Source organism: Mus pahari, chromosome 1 (genome assembly GCF_900095145.1).
Source record: "Mus pahari chromosome 1, PAHARI_EIJ_v1.1, whole genome shotgun sequence".
Lineage (NCBI taxonomy): Eukaryota > Metazoa > Chordata > Mammalia > Rodentia > Muridae > Mus > Mus pahari.
The window spans coordinates 138175696-138191705 of record NC_034590.1 but is presented as its reverse complement, the minus strand read 5'-3'; the positions used below and the strand labels follow the sequence as shown (position 1 = coordinate 138191705).

Genomic DNA, 16010 nt, shown 5'->3' with positions numbered 1-16010 from the left:
AGGGGAGAGGGAGAGGGAGAGGAAGAGGGAGAGGGAGGGGGAGAGGGAGGGGGAGAGGAGAGAGAAGGAGGGGAGAGGGAGAAGGAGAGAGAGAGAGGAAAGCTACAGGGATCATACAATATAGGCTCAAATAGATCCAGACACAATTACTAGATAAGTTCTTGTCTTGATACTTCTTAGAGTCAGATGAAACATACATGTTTCAAAAACAACAACAGAATTCCAAACACAGCTGCCTGCCTCACTTACCCCCACCACAGCTACTGGACTTCAAATAATCACAATGAAAAAAGCTGTGGTCCTCCTCCCAGGTGAAGTATTAGAACCCAAACCACTTGGACAACTAAGACTCAGGATTCGTGCTAGGCCTCTGGTCAAGGATGCCAGGGTGGAGCTGTCTGTGTCTGCGAATGGACAGTCTGATTCTCCAGACATAACTGAACCCTCCTCCATCACCCAGCCTCCAAGCTTCCTGGCATTTCCCCACGAGGAACTGACTGGCAGAGTCATTGCACTGAGGATAGTTAAGTCAAAATGAGGAAATAAGATGTTTTCCAAATTCCAGCAGAAATCAAAGATCCTGACAACATAGCTGAATGCCAGGATGATAATAATTGTTCCATGTTCAGGAGTTGCCCTGTAGGTACACACATGTACACGGGAAACATTTTTGCTGTCAACCTCACAAGACACAGAATGGCTCTCGCTAAGTGACTCACTTACCTACCACATAATGGCAGAGATGCAATTAGACCAGCCAGCCTCGTCACCCATAGCTCCTTCACAGCGAAGCAGGAGGTGAAGCAGAAGTACAAAAAGCTACCTTAGCCCCATTCCTGTTTGCTTATGGAACCTCTAGAGAGCAAGGCCCAGGAAGGCAGAGTCTTGCTCCTCACTCCTGGGGCCCCAGCACCTTCTATCTGTGTGTACTATGGGTCAGAAAATACTGGATGAGAGACAGGCATGGCCATTCACACCTGCAGCGACAGTACGTGGGATAGTGAGAAAGCATCCCTTGAGAAATCTAGGCTAGCCTGGGCTACAGAAGGAGACCATGCCATGAAACAAACACAAACACAAACTCAGTGAATGAACAGCAGGCAAGATTTCAAGGGCAAGTAGATTCATTAAATTCTGTGAATAAAAACTAAAGAGTACCCAGTGTCTGAGGTGTGTAAATAGAGAAGTCTTTAAAGGGTATGCAGAAACATAGGAGACTCTGGTGAATACATTAAAATGGGAGCTCAATACAAGTGTTTCCTCAGAGAAGGGCCTGGGGTGAATTGTAACCTTAAATACACTAAGAGCCAAATGTTATTTTTTTTTTATGAGTAACAAAGCAGATGGAAATAACCCTTGTATTTACCTTCCGCCTACCTCTCACATAAACGCAAACATGTTCGGTCAGCATTTTAAACTTAGGAAGCTGACGTCAATTCACTGGGCACTCCAAGTTATAATGTTCTGCCATGTATATCAACAAACTGATACACCCCTTTATTTTTTAGTGAATTAAAGGAAATTACTTAGTTCCTGTTACGGCTTGTTATGAAATTGGCTCCAATAGGTATTTTGGTAATATAGCACAAGATTGAACAATGAAGACCCAAACACTCAAGTTAGCCTGATACCTCTACCTCTTGTGTTTTACATGTTTAAAATGTATAAATCCATGACTGTGTTCTGCATTATTATCACCTTTATCTGGGAAAACTGAGATGTTGTAAAACACATTCAACTCCAGACAAATATTCCTCTTTTTTTTTTTTTTTTTTTTTTTTTTTTTTTTTTTAAAAAAAAAAGGAAACTAAAACTTCTCATGAGGAAAAACATATTTGGAGGGAAATGGGAAGTTATGGAACACATTAAGTGGAATTTTAATATAGGCACATGATTCATAGGAAACTCCATAAGAGAAACCACAGACTCATGGATGTAATGAACATATAGGTCTAAAGAAGCAGCAAAATTTAAGTCTGGGTCATGTCAATAGGGAAAGGTCATGTCAAGGTGATGATGGGTGACCTCCAACTAGACTGCAAATCTAGACATCTGAATTCTGCCTCAAGTCTTGGGGCCCTGAAAAAGAACCTTTCCCAAGGTGTCCCTTAGCTCCCTCTAGTCTTAGGATGGGAATATCTATCGCAAAGGCCCCCTCCATCTATCTATCTGTGACTTGGTGTCTAACATCATCCAGAGACTCTCCAAGACCCCATTCCTACCCTGTGCTTGCTCGAGCTCCTGAATAGGCTTCTATGCCAAAGCCAGGATTGTCAATCATTCAAGCACTCACAGGAAGAAGAGTTGAAGCCAGAAGGTCCACTCTTATTCTTCCTCTACATTTCTGGTGGCAACTTTACTCTTTAGATCACATGCACCATGGCACAATCCTTTATTGTTATTATAAAGACCCTTAGGACTACAAATTCGAGATGCAAATCTCAAGGCAGGGAGCACATTATCACTGAGTCAGCAACAAGGGCTTCAAGCCTAGGTCAGCTAACTCAGCTCTCTCCCCTGTGTCCATTCAAATCCTTGCCCCTTTCATCTTTCTTCAAAGCACCAGGTGGGATGGATAAGGAGATGGTCCCAGGAACACAGTGGGAGAGGAACGGGGCTAATCCCAGATGACAGGACTGCCCAAGTGATGAAACTGACATTCTATTTTCAGTTTGCATGGGGACGAGTTTTTACACTGTCTCAGAAGGGGACAACCTAGCCCACAGTGCTGCACCTAGCTCAGGGAAGGAAATCCGCCTGGGCAAGAGCCTGGCTGCCGCCCACACACACATAGTGCAGCCCCCTTTCCATCCCTGCCATGTTACTCTCTGCCTCAGACCAGGACTCCCAGAGGGCCAGGCCGCTGTGCTCTTGGCAAGAATTCTTCAGCAGTACACCCTGTCTTCTTCCCCAGACATTCTTGCCTTTACAACTGGGGAGTGTGTGCTTTTAAAAAAATAAAAGGCCATGGTTGCACTTCCTACAACCCCAAAGCCCACAGTCAGCCTAGGTCTCCATCTCCCTCTCCCCCAGGAAAGGCTGAGCACCTCCATCTGCATATTAAAAGGAGGTCAACTCCACTGAATTTTAAGGGTCACCACTCCAACTATGACAACTTAGACAAAAACTTAAAGACTCCTGTCTAATTGCAATCCAGGAAAGTCCAAGGATCTACATGTGGGTAATAGAACCAAATATGCTTCATAATTATTCTAGTCATTAGGAGACACTGTATCAGGCTCCCATTGCAAAGGTAAAGGCAGGAAGGCACAATTCTACTTGTCCAAAGTCACATGTGTCACAGGAGCAAAACTCCTCATAGAACCCTTCCTTTGACTTGCAGTACACCACCCAAGCAGGGTGTCTATCAGGGCGACCAGAGCCCTCTACCTTCCTGCTGAGTTTAGGGAGCTGGAGAAAGGCCTGAGTGAGTGAGTTGTTCAGTGAACAGTGTGTATTGTTCACACCTGCGAGGACCCCACAGTCTCAGGCTCAGAGGGGCGGCAAAGCCTTTATGGGGAGGGGAGGAGGGCAAGTGCAAACAGTGACAGTGCAGAGAAAATGTTCACCGTAGACTTCTCTCCCGCTACCCGAGATGCTTATAGTTTCAAGACTGCTTCCTTTCAGAGACTGCTCCTACTGAGATTAACTAAACCTGCCTTCTTGATCTAGCTGTATACCATAAACTGTGCCTCCTGGTTCTATCTCTAGGTAATAAGCCCACCTCACTGTCCAGCTGTATGCAATAGCCCCGCCTCTCTATATAACAAACATGCTGACTGGCCAGGGTGCTGTGGTTTCTCCAGAAAGAGAGCGGGTCCACTGGTGATCCCAGCTTGCTGTCTTTGCTCTGAGTGTGTCTCTGATCTCTGCGTTCCCTGGCTGCCCTAGCTGGATGCAAATCCCTGGGAGCCACCCAGAGATGCACCAGCTGAGGCCTGATGCCCTCTAACACAACCATCAGGTCCATCTTCTCCTTACTGCCTTGGAGATGAAAGGAAGGGATGGCGATTCCTAAGGATACAACCAGGAGAACAGCTGGCCAACCTGCAGTCTTGACCACACTGATTTAGGGATAACATGCCTCAGCTTGAGCCGGGCGCCTCTGTAATGGGTTCCACTGCTGGGCCAGACAGGGATAGTAAAGTGGGGGACAAAGAACAAAGATGGAAAGGTGGCAGGCAGAGGTGTTTTGCAATGGCCAGGCTTTGGCTGGGACAGTATATTTACTTATCAAGGAATGAAATAAAGAGAAGCCAAGTCCTAAAAAGATTCTGAGATGAAGACATCAGTGCCTGAAAGGAGTGTTTGCCTCCCAGTTAAACATCATGAAGGCCTATACTGCTACTTGGTCTGAGAAGCAGAACTTATAAACGCTTCATAATATCATCTGTGATGGTGACAAAAAAAAAAAATCATACTGTGCCTAAAGCTAATGTAAGTTATCCCACCCAAACCCTAGAAAAGCATTGACAACACATGCTCACAGTTATTCGCAGTTATTCACGATGGCTTGCCATTCATCTTAAAGTCATGTGTTTTAGGAAGTGCTTCTCTGTTCACTGGGCTTTCTGTGAACTCTCCTTCATCTTGCTGAGCCCAACAAGGAAGGACCCATTTTTATGCATATATTCCCAGCTCTACAGAGTGTTCCAGGCAGAGGGGAGCTACAGGAGATCAATAAGGACATACACACACACACACACACACCACACATGCAAACCCTGGAACCCAGAATACCTAGTAGGAAATTTGTGTATAGATGGTAACAAAGAAAAATAAAGATGGAGATCTTCCAAAATCAGTATGGGTCTAGCTCAATGCCCCCAAGGCAATATGGGGGTGGTGAATGATACTCAAATTGGAGTTAAGGCCTCTGGGAAGGCTTATAGGAGATGCTAGTACTGTGGTCAGACTTTGAAGCTTAAGAAAAGCCAGGAAGAGTTGGGGAGTACTCAGTAGCTTGGACAATACCTTCAAAAGGGCCCTTCTGCAGAGTTCCTAAGGAAGCTTGGAGAAAGCCCAAGTCTCCAGCCAGTCTTTCCCACAGCTCACTTTACAGGAAGACTCTGAGGGCCAGGCTAAAGGTGGACCATCATAAATAAGAACTTAGTCCAGGGCCTAAGAATAACTCAGCCTTTCCCAAGCATTCTGGCTGTTAAAGGCAAGCGATAAGGCCTGGCAGATAAGTCAAGATAAGGGTCCTTTGTGTCTGTCTGCTGACTCAGAAGCCTCTGGTCAGGAGGGCTGCGTCTCTTCATTCCACACACCCTTCTCTGCAGGGGAACTGAACTCCTTCACCAGAGGTAGCAAATCTGCCTAGAACTGGACAGGGCGCCATTAGTGTAGGTGGGTGAGCTGGACGTAGGACGAAAGTGAACATAAGGGAAATAATAAGTTTACTGGAAGCCTCCTCTTCAGAGGCCAAGAGTATTTGCCTCCCAGTTAAACATCATGAAGGCCTATACTGCTACTTGGCCTGAGAAGTAGAACTTATAAACGCTTCATAATATCATTTGTGATGGTGACAAAAAAAAAAAATCATACTGTACCTAAAGTTAATGTAAGTTATCCCACCCAAACCCTAGAAAAGCATTGACAACACATGCTCACAGTTATTCACGATGGCTTGCCATTCATCTCAAAGTCATATGTGTTTTAGGAAGTGCTTAGATGAAAACTTCTCTGTTCACTGGGCTTCTGTGAACTCTCTTTCATCTTTCAATCAGGGAAACAAATTTAGGACATGCCTGAGCTGCTGCCCTGACTTTAAATAAACTGCCTTGGGACCGTCCTTGCCTAGAGTCAGATCTGGCAAAGGCTAGAAGGAAGCCTGGTGCAGGGCGAAGATAACAAACTGTGCCGCAGCTAATTACCCTCCCACCCCAACCCCTGTGTGCTCCAAGCACTGCCTGTGCTGGACCCTCCCTTCACCATCACAGAACCCTGAGTTACCACCCTACAGAAGTCCATCTGGATACATTCTACTCCAAGCCAGTGTGGACCAACAATGTTCCCAAGCAAGGTGTTTTATCAGAAAACCCGAAATGTGTTAAGAGACCTCTTCGAATCCAGAAACATCACAGCTCTCTAATCTGGGACTTGGAGACTAGGGACCCGCAAAGGTGAACTCAGTTCTAAAATCCCCGTGAGTATACACAATTAGGCTGTTGGCCATAAAAGAAACTAATGAATCAAGCCATCAAAAGCTAGTTTCCCAAGTGGGCATCATCCTGAAGTATAACCACTCTGTCATACATGTTGTAGGCATGTCTGTCTGTCTTTCCCAGACATGGAAGGCTCTTTTCCAAACCAATCTTGTCTTAGGATGCTGAGACTAATCAATGGTTTCTACTCTGAAAATTTCATCTATTACTAACAAGTTTTTTAGCAAGTATCAAATGCATGCCTTAACATCTGGATGGCAGGCTTACTTGTATTCGGGAGTAAAACTCAACATTTAGGCTTCCATGCGGAGTGAACCAGGTTTCAGTTTGTGATGGACAGTCTTACAGTACTGGGGACCGATCCAAGGACATGAACCTAACAAGCACATGCTAAGTGATTCTTCTATTACCAAACTCTACCTCTAGGCCAACTTATCTTTAATATGCCCAATGTTCCCTGACTGACACAGTCATAATCGGGACTCAACAGTGAATCCCTGAAATCCACGACAGTGACCATTTAGGAAGCAGTCCATCATCACCAAACCTTTCTGGGTTTCAATTCCTTGCCTACCACCGGCTGCACACTGGAAAGGGACCTCTTGGTCTAGGTCAAACCAGGTATAAGTCTTCCCAAGGCTTATTCAAGCTTAGTCCCTGTGAGCTCAGACCTTCTTCTGATCAGAGGTTGCCTGCATCCACCCCACCCCCACCCCCACCCCAGATCTTTACTCTGTTCTTCCACCCTCTCATAAAATGTTATCTGGCCCATGAAGTCAAGAGAGCTGGTCCTGATCTGTCATGGGGGTTCAGCAGTCTACTTGCTTCCTGTGTATAGATCTCAGGTACATTGTGGAAAGCACCACTTCTTACTGACTACTGATTTTTTTTTTTTTAAATAGAATTTTGGACTTTGCTTAATGGCATCTCAGAACAGAACAGCAAACCACAGAATAGCTGCAAATATTTGCCAAGCTATTATGTGTCCAGTTGTTTAAAAGCCTGGGGGCAGGAGAGGCTTTCCTCCCAGACCTTCAATTTCCACAGGGATGGCTCATCTCCCAGTGGGATGGCAGGAACTGCAGTGTACCACATAGATGCAAAGCATCCCAAATGGGAAAGGCACAGCTGGAGTGCAAACCCACAGAGAATCCACCTCAGGTAACTGGGTGGCAACACACTACAGCTCTTCTCAGCCAGAATCCCCCTCAGGTAACCTGGGTGGCAACACAATACAGCTCTTCTCAGCCATCTTTTAAAACCTAATTTTAACCCCCAAATGACAAATCCAGTATTTTGTTTTGTTTTGTTTTTTAAAGAAGAGGGGATTATAATTTCACCTTAATGGCTTTTAAACTAGGTTTTATTTCAGCCTCAACTTCTGGGGATTCCATTCATCAATTACAAACCCCAGACCATGCTTAGATTAAGTAATTGGTTTTGAAAAGTTTCTAAGACAGTAGTGTTTGCACAAATGCAGAACATGTACTGGTATAGGACTGAGGCTTACCCACCTAAAAATGTAGTATTCTTAGATGCTATAAATCACATAGAATTATAGCCTGATTATACCTGTCAAAATGCCCCACAGGCCCCCAAACAACCAGTAAAATATCACGATTCATATGAAGTTTCCCAAAAGTCCAGAAATAAATCGTGTGTTAAGGATGCCATTGGTGGAGAATTTGCCTGGCATACACAAAGCCCTATGTTCTATCCTTAGCTCCAGGTGTGGTGATAAACAGCTGTAATTCCAGTGGAGATATAGGAGCAGGCAGATTGTGAATTCTGGGCCTGTCTGGCATACAGAAGGCTTTATCTCCAAAAAGCAAACAAATTTAAAAAATGAGAGTTTACATCCTTATCCAATCTAGGTGATCATGGGAGAGAATTAGGGAGATGGTTCTGGTCAATATTTAAAAACCTCATCATTTAGCTACTGGCTCCATCAGATCCCTTAGACAGTTTGCTGGAGCATAATTATTCAAGTATTTAAATTATATTTAAAAAAACTTAAGTACTTGAAAGTTCGTCTATATCCTGAACACTTTCAAGGAAAGGTGCAAACAATAATATGGAAAATAATAAAGATATAATAAACAGCAAGAGAGACATAAAGTCTTTCAAACCCAGTTTGCAAGATCCTATTTAACTCAGTAATAAATCTCTTAAGCAAAAAAAAAAAAAAAAAAAAATGCGCTCTTTCACAAACTCTGGCAAGGCTTAGTATTAGACTCCCGTGTTCTCTAATTAACATGAAGTCACAACTTTCTGTATAGAGAAAAACAAACACCTTACAACTTCCCAAACGCTTCTACCAAATAAATTACCAACATCTGTACTATCTATACCCAATTGCTTATGTAATGGCTCATAATTTTATTAACTAGTTAGATATTAAAAGTTACACACACACACAGTTTTCTACACAGTGACAGGGGAAAGAATAAATAAAAAACAATCTCTGAATCTGGCTTTTCATAGGAGGGGCATTTGCTCCTTAGAGATTACCACAGAGGGGAACTGTGGAGCATAGCTTTCTTCCTTCCACAGCATCTTAAGCAGAAGCAGTTAGACTCCCACCTTCTGGTGGCCCAGGCTGGCTGGCCCTCCCTCCTTCACAATGCTGAGACTGGGGAACCATCCTCAGCGTGGTGCCTGAGATAAGTCAGGAGTCTTCATGGCAGCATGTCAAAATGTCATAAATAGTGATTTATTATTTCTCTAGAGCAGCAGAAAGCTGCTGACCTAGGAGGGTTGACAAAGGCCTTGTTTACTAAGGAAGACTTCTAAGAGAGGGAAAACCTGGAACCCCTGGAGGACAGACAGCACCCTTCCATAATTTATGAAACTTCTCTGCTTACAGTCCTCTAAAACACACGGAGCCTTTAAAATGAAACGTCAAGATATTACATATTATACAGTATCCTAGACTATGGGAGCTGCCCTCTAGAAGAGAAAGAAGTGCTTTTACCCCCACCTGCAGAAAGGTTGATTTTTCAACTTACAAAGAAACAGGGCTTTAAATAATTACTTGCAAAGGGGTTACTTTCTAAGTATACTGTGTCAGAATACTTAAAAAAAAAAAAAAAGAATTCAAGCACTAACCATACAAGAGACACACTTTTATTGCTGTCAGTTCTAAGCCTCAGGTGTTGGCCAGAGCATTTTTCAAGAAACTTGATGAGAAATGTTTAAAAAAAAAAAAAAAAAAAACTTTACAAAAGAACAAAAGCAAAGATCTAAGGCTGCTTTGAACAGGCTCTGTGGTGTTTTCTGTGAGACACCACAGTGCAGCCAGATCCAAGGCTGGGCTGTGGAGTGACACAAGTCCCGAGAGAAAGGCTGCATGAGGTGGCCTCTCCTTCCCTCCCTGTCAAAGGTTCTGACATCCCCAAATCCTACCTCATTTATAAAACATTCTCTATACCAACATGACCCCACTTTTAAAAGGTCTCAACAAAACCTAGATAGCCCTCCATCTCCATCTCTACCTCTACCTCTATCCTGTGGATTATTTTCCTCTCAACCTACCTTAACAACAGGTGTCTCTAACTCTCCCAGTTTTTCAGTAGTAAACATTTGAGATGAGAGGGACCATTTTGTTATTTTATTCTTAAGGTTATCTTTTTTTCTTAAAACGTGTCCTAGTGTATATTGACTGTACAAGACAATGCGTTTCCTTATGACATTTTCACACAAGTTCACGGAGGCACACTTTAACCCAATTACCTTCTTGTCCTTAGTCCCCAGTCCCCCAACCCCATTTTGGGCTCCTTTCCTCAACTATCCAAACGCAATATTTTAAAAGCCAGTCAAGCAAGCCGGGAGGAATAAAAGGGCAATTAGATTCTGAAAAGAAAAAAGTGTGTCTCCATTTGCATAATAATGTCACCTAAGAAACAACCCAGTCACGCCTCCTAACCCTTCAACTGTGTGTCCCAAAGCCTGACAAGTCCCCGGGTAGGTAGCAGCTTCAGGTAAAGCCTCACAAATTGGAGGAAAACCTTGCTGGAAACACTAGACTGTGCATTTGTAAGGATATGCACACATAACACCGACCATGGCATTTATAATAGACGAGTTCTCACTGTTTTCTGAGTCGTGGAGAGGATTTTTGTGCTATCCAAACCCAAGAAAGTCTCAAACCATCTTAGGTGTTCCCACCAGCAAGGCATGCAAACCAGGTGAAAAGAAGTCTGAAGATTAACTGAAACTTCAAACAGCACCACTCGGCACAAAGAACAAACGTGAGTACTTAACGTCTTCCTTATGCTCCATTGTTAAACATACAAAGGAATCTGTGTCAACGAGATGACTAAAAAGGACACAATGATGACACCTCTATAAAACAGTGCTAACTCTGGTCACTCTGCTGTTTTCAAAAGCACCAACCTCCACTGCACTGGGGAGGAGGGGATAATGGAGACAGCCTGGCAAAACTCCCCAAAAGTTATATAAACAAAGGAGGGAGAAGCCCAGTGTGGGCTTCGCACCCATGTGCCACTAAAATTACATAACACCCGGTGCAGACACTGAATGAGGAATGATTCTGCACTACGCCCTCGCTCTCTCCCCTCCTACACCTTCCTCCTTCGCTTTAAACACCCCAAGGGCCCCCGCGAGAGAGTGGACCATTTGGGGTGTTTATTTTCTTCGTGGAGTAAATCCGGCGAGAGTTGGAAGCACGTTTAGGCCCGAAGTTTGAACGTGCAACAGCCGCAGGGTACAGCGACTCACTCTCTCCGGACCTAGAGCAGAAAGAACTGACTACGCCAGCCACCCGCGAGGCCTCCATCTCCTCCGCGCAGTGCCTCCCGCTGGAAAGTTTTCCCTGCAATCGATTGCCTGCCTGACTTTGCACGGAAGACGAGCCAAAGATGGGAGGGGGGTCAGCAGAGAAAGACCTAGAAAGCTCAGCGGGCGGCGGCGGCGACAGCGGGAGGAGCCGGCTCCTTACCTGGGCGACGCTGAACGGCCAGGGCTCGGGCTGGCGCCGCCCGGGGCTGCGAGGGAGCGGTGTGCACAGCGCGGCTTAGGCCGGCGCCCGCGGCCCGGCCCCCGCCACCTCCTCTTCCTCCCTCGCGCGCGTCATGTCACGGCGATCAAACACGTCTGTGCGCTTCGCCGCGGTGACTTCCTGATTCTCCGCCGCTCGCGCGCGCCACGCACTCGCCCTCGCCGCCGCACGCACCGCCACCGCCTCCCGCCGCCAGACCCAGCCGACTCTGCGTCCGGCTCCCGGGAGTGCTCCGGCTAGAGACGCAGCTCGCGCAGCTCGCGCAGCTCGCCACTCACTGGTCTCTAGCGCACTGCACACTCACGCCAGCCCGCCGCCCCCTCCAGCCCCTCCATCCGACTTGCAGCCCTGCCAAACTTTTTTTTTCCGGGTTGATTGGTGTCCAACTTCCCTCCGCCCCCATCCCCCAGGCAGCCTTACCAGCCCGGCGCTCACCACTATCCGCAGCGAATAGCAACCGGTATAAGAAAAATAATAATGTAATCCAGGCGGCAGGGGTGAATGCAGAACCCGCACCCGGCGATCTCCTGCAGGTACCGGAAACCAGCGTGAGCGCCCGGGCCGGAGCGCGGGTGTCCCCTAGAGTCCTCACCGCTGCGCCCCGCCCGGAGCGGTGTCACTGCGTCCGGGCTGCGCGGCCTGGTGCGGGGCACCGGGGGGCACTGTGCTGGTGTGCGCTTGGTGGCTGGAGGGCGCACAGGGGCTGGCGCGCTGGACCAGTGATTTGGGGAAGTACATCGCGACACCTATGCAGATGGCCTGGCCCTGTTTTACAACGCCAACGGGAGGGGAGGCAGCCCAGTGATGGGGGAGGGGGAGGAGGAGGAGGAGGCAAGGGAAGGGGTGAACTGTGTTGGGATGGGAATAAAGCAAACTCGAAAGCAAGGAGCAAGAAGGAAGGGGCGAGTGTCATCGCTAGGAGGAGGCCCCCACCCGCTCTCCTCTCCCCGCCTCCCTCCTTCGCCACCCCGTTTCCTCCCCACTGCAGCCCTTCCCCTTCCCGGGCGAACACCACGGCCGCTGCCCGGGTGCGTGTGGGTCCTGTTGTGACAGTCAGGCAGAGAGGATTATCCGGATCATGGCCTCCCCAGCCCTCAGCCGCCGTGGCTCTCCCGGGTCCCTGTGCGCCCCTGACACTCAGACCATCCCAGGCGCCCCGCGTCTGCAGCTTCTTTGGCGCTAGCCAAGGAAAGACACCAAGCAAAAGAAAACAAACCCAGAGAGGGGAGGGGAGGCTAACTGAGCCTAGTGGACACCTCGGACCTCTTTCTTTGGGGCTTCCTTCCACCCTCTGTAATGAGACCGGGGCTGGACACCCCGAACTTCAACATCCCAGCCCGCGCTGCTTCTAGGTACCAGACAAGAAGGTCCGCGGCGCCACGGTCATAGCCCCCAGGGCAACCCTTTCACCTAAAGGCCTGTCACCAATCAACATTCCCTTCCCTGCCCTAGGGGACCCGGGGAGTGGAGGTGACACCTCGGAGCCCGCAGGCACCAACCCTGTGATAGTGGCCGCCGCCCGCTCAGTGCGCCAGCCCAGACTACTACCGCCAAGATTTGCTCTTGTCCCCGCAGCCGGAGCCCTTTAAACAAGTCCCCGGGAGGCGAATAGCAGCCGTGTTGGTTGGCGCCCTGCCGTCAGCCCGGGCTCCTCACCCTCCTTTCCTGTTCCCTTCCAACTCTAATGGGGAGGATGGCTCCGGGGTGAACTGTCGCATTTCCAGTCCCCCGCCTTCCAACCCCCCCTCCGGCCCCGAGTTCCCAAATCCCCCTCTCCTCCTGCCACCAGCCCTCCCCACCTCTGCTTTTTAGGGGATGGGGGGAATGCAACCTGGCCGAGAGTGTGTTGCAACCCTGAGTTGGCAGCGCATCACTGTCAACCTGCCCAGGGTCAAGACTGTGACATGTTGGGATTTCTTCTCCTTGCCCCCTCCAAGTAGTAATTATTATTGTTATTATTAGAACGGCGAGGTTCGGTTGAAACTTTGTTTCTTCTATCGCCACCCGGGAGCTCTGGGTAGAGCTTTCCACCTGAGGCCCGCGGGGAAGAGGCGGGCTTTTTTGTTGTTGTAGCGGTTGGCCCGCCTGTTTGTTTTGGTCTTCCAGCATGCACAATAAATAATGATTAGGATAAGGATGCATAATCCGGGGCGAAGGCAGCGCTGTGCCCGAGGGGTTCTGCGGCGGCTGCGGCTGGCGAAAGGCCGGAGCCGGGGAAGAGAAGAGAAAGGAGTTGTAAGTTATATTTACCTTGCTCGCGAGCAGTGTGCTGGCTGAATCTTCCCTCTCTGAGTCACCCAGAGTACAGAAACAGAGGGAGTGAGGACTAGATTATGAATATGACTTCATTGATGACAGCCGTCCCCTCCTCTTCCTAAACTCGGGCTCCGCCCCGCGTCCCACCCTCGCTGCCTCCACGGGCGCCGGAAGACGCGCCGCAGTTGGCCCCGCGAGCCGCTCCTCCCTGCCCGGCCCGGCGCGGGTTGGTGGGACGCTCCTGTCACTCGCCCTGCTCAGCGACTCCGGGAGCGCGCGGGGGGAGCAGGGGGCGGTGTGCAAGAATGTGGATCTAGACAGCTCTACTGTATGCGTGGATCTGTGTGTGTCTGCGAGGCGCCGGCTCTCCGCCGTGTTTGTGCCTGGAGCAGAGAAACTGCGCAGGACAAGCAACCAGCCCTCAGCCCTGCTGGACTAGGGCGCCGCACGTCCTTTGACTGGCAGTAGCCTTCCGAGCTTCTCCGAGGAGGCTGGGGGAACCCCCGAAGCGAAGGGGAGGGCAGCCGTAGTAATCGAGCGTAGTAGTTCGGGGGAATGTGGAGACCGTGCTGGAATTTAAGTGTGCCTGCGCCTGCCAGCTCGAGCCTGCAGAGAGAAAGGGAGGGGACGGCGGGGGCAGGGCTCCGGGTGGCACCAAAGCTGTTTGTGGCAGTGTTGGCCGCGGGGGTGGGGGTCAGGGGGGATGGGCATTATCATACCAGCTGAAACTTTTTCGACCCCCGCCCCCTCCCCATTTCTCTCAAGGCTGTCATAAATTTGCGTTCTTCCCACCCATCCCCAACCCCCAGTGAAAAGGGAGGCGGCACAAAGAGCGAGCTTGCCAAATCTGTCTCATCCCTAAAGGATTGCAAGCTTCCAAATGCCAGAGAAGAGAAACAGCTGAGAGGCCGGCCGCCTAGTAAATAAATAAACCCGCCTAACCCCTCTGTTTACTTCGGAAAGGCACGAAGCACTTTCACCTCCCCTCACCTGTCATCTTCGAATAAAATATTCATAAAAAATGGAGGAGGAGGGAACGACCCGTGAGGGTAGGGCGAGAGTCAGGGGGCAGCTGAACCATGGGATCTGCTTTTGATTTAAAAAGGGAAATAAATCTCATTCTCTACAGACCGAAGTCTCTCTCTTCCACCCCACATTTAAGACCAATTAAGGCTACAAACTGCAATTTGCCTGCACGCAGTGGTTTGGAGAGCTAGTGTTTCAGTTTTCCTTAAAATACAGTATGTCTGCCGGACCCTAGGTCACTATTTGGTGAGGCAGTTTTATTTTTAGTTTTATGAAGTGTGAAAGAATGTTAGGAGATTTTAAATCAGAGGCCTATTATATTAGACTCAGATTAATGTAGGTGCTTGACTCTTAAAATTAAAACTGCTCCTATGTGGTCATATTATGAAAAGTGTGATTTATTCCTTATTTTGCAATGTAATGGCTTAAATTAGTCATTCAAAGTGCACTGTGACTATTTGGTTGAGGATCCCTCCCACCCTAGGGTAAAATCCTATTTTAAGATGGTTTATGCTTTTACAGAATTGACTGTGTGAGCCACTGGGTCTGCAGTGCCATTCTAAGGATGCTCAAGCTTAGGTACTGGGTATGTTAATGAGAAGGAGCAATGGGAACAAATGTCAGATTCCTGTGTGTTCATTAGGAAGAGTTTATATCACTGGTCCAGGCCTGGGAGGAAGCCCTACCAAGGCTCCACTACATGGAGTGGGGCAAGCAAGGCGAGCAATCACACAAGCCTGGAGTTTTATAGTTTTCCAAGGTGCTGTTACTTGCTTGTTAAATTTGGCTTCCATGTTTTCTGTGTATCCCACTGCAAACTTCTAAACCAAACAAAAGGGACTAGGATATAGTGTGCCTCCCTGGAGGTTGTAAGAAATTGTTTCTCTGTCTGAGGATAGGCTAGTATAACAGTAACTGGGAATATATTCTAAGAAACGCTAAGCCCAATTAATAGTGTAGTAAATGCATAATCTAAATACTAGCTTCTAACTGCCTAGTAGGTTTCAGCTTTACCGGAACATAGCCAGAAACCTAAATGTGTATAATAAAAGGCTTTAACTTATAAAGATAAGTATTAACAAGGATTAGGTTTTAAATTTGCTTCCTTCACATGTCAACTTCACAGCCCAGGTTTAACAATTTGATGATATCACACCGTGTGTGTGTGTATGTGTGTGTGTGTGTGTGTTTGTATGTGTGTGTCCGCACACACTTATGCATCTCTGTGTCTTTCTCTCTGTATGTCTATTTCTTTCTATTTCTCTGTGTGTGTGTCTCTCTCTGTGTCTCTGTGTCTCTCTGTCTGACTCTGTCTCTCTGTGTTTGTCTTGTGGGTGTGTTTGTATGTATGTGTGTCTTATGTATGTATATTTGTATGTATATGTGTCTTATGTGTGTGTCTTGTGTGTGTTTGTATGTGTGTGTTTGCACACTTGTGCATTTCTGTGTCTTTCTGTATGTCTATTTCTTTCTATTTCTCTGTGTGTGTGTCTCTCTGTATCTCTCTCTCTCTCTCTCTCTCTGTCTGTCTCTCTGTCTCT

At 47.7% G+C, this 16010-nt stretch overlaps 1 protein-coding gene across 4 annotated transcripts in view; it reads right to left on the bottom strand.

Moving 5' to 3' along the window:
• The window catches only part of Smarca2 (SWI/SNF related, matrix associated, actin dependent regulator of chromatin, subfamily a, member 2), a 173087-nt gene extending 159545 nt beyond the window's left edge, over nucleotides 1-13542 (bottom strand). For 2 of the 4 annotated variants that reach the window (XM_029543998.1, XM_021218452.2), the window contains exon 1: nucleotides 13438-13542. The gene's annotated coding sequence lies outside the window, so the exon portion shown is untranslated. Of the gene's footprint in view, nucleotides 1-11127; nucleotides 11346-11622; nucleotides 11695-13437 lie in introns of those variants that run through there. The other 2 variants (XM_029544001.1, XM_021218448.2) reach the window with 2 other exon arrangements.
• Between the last annotated feature and the right edge of the window lie 2468 nt (nucleotides 13543-16010).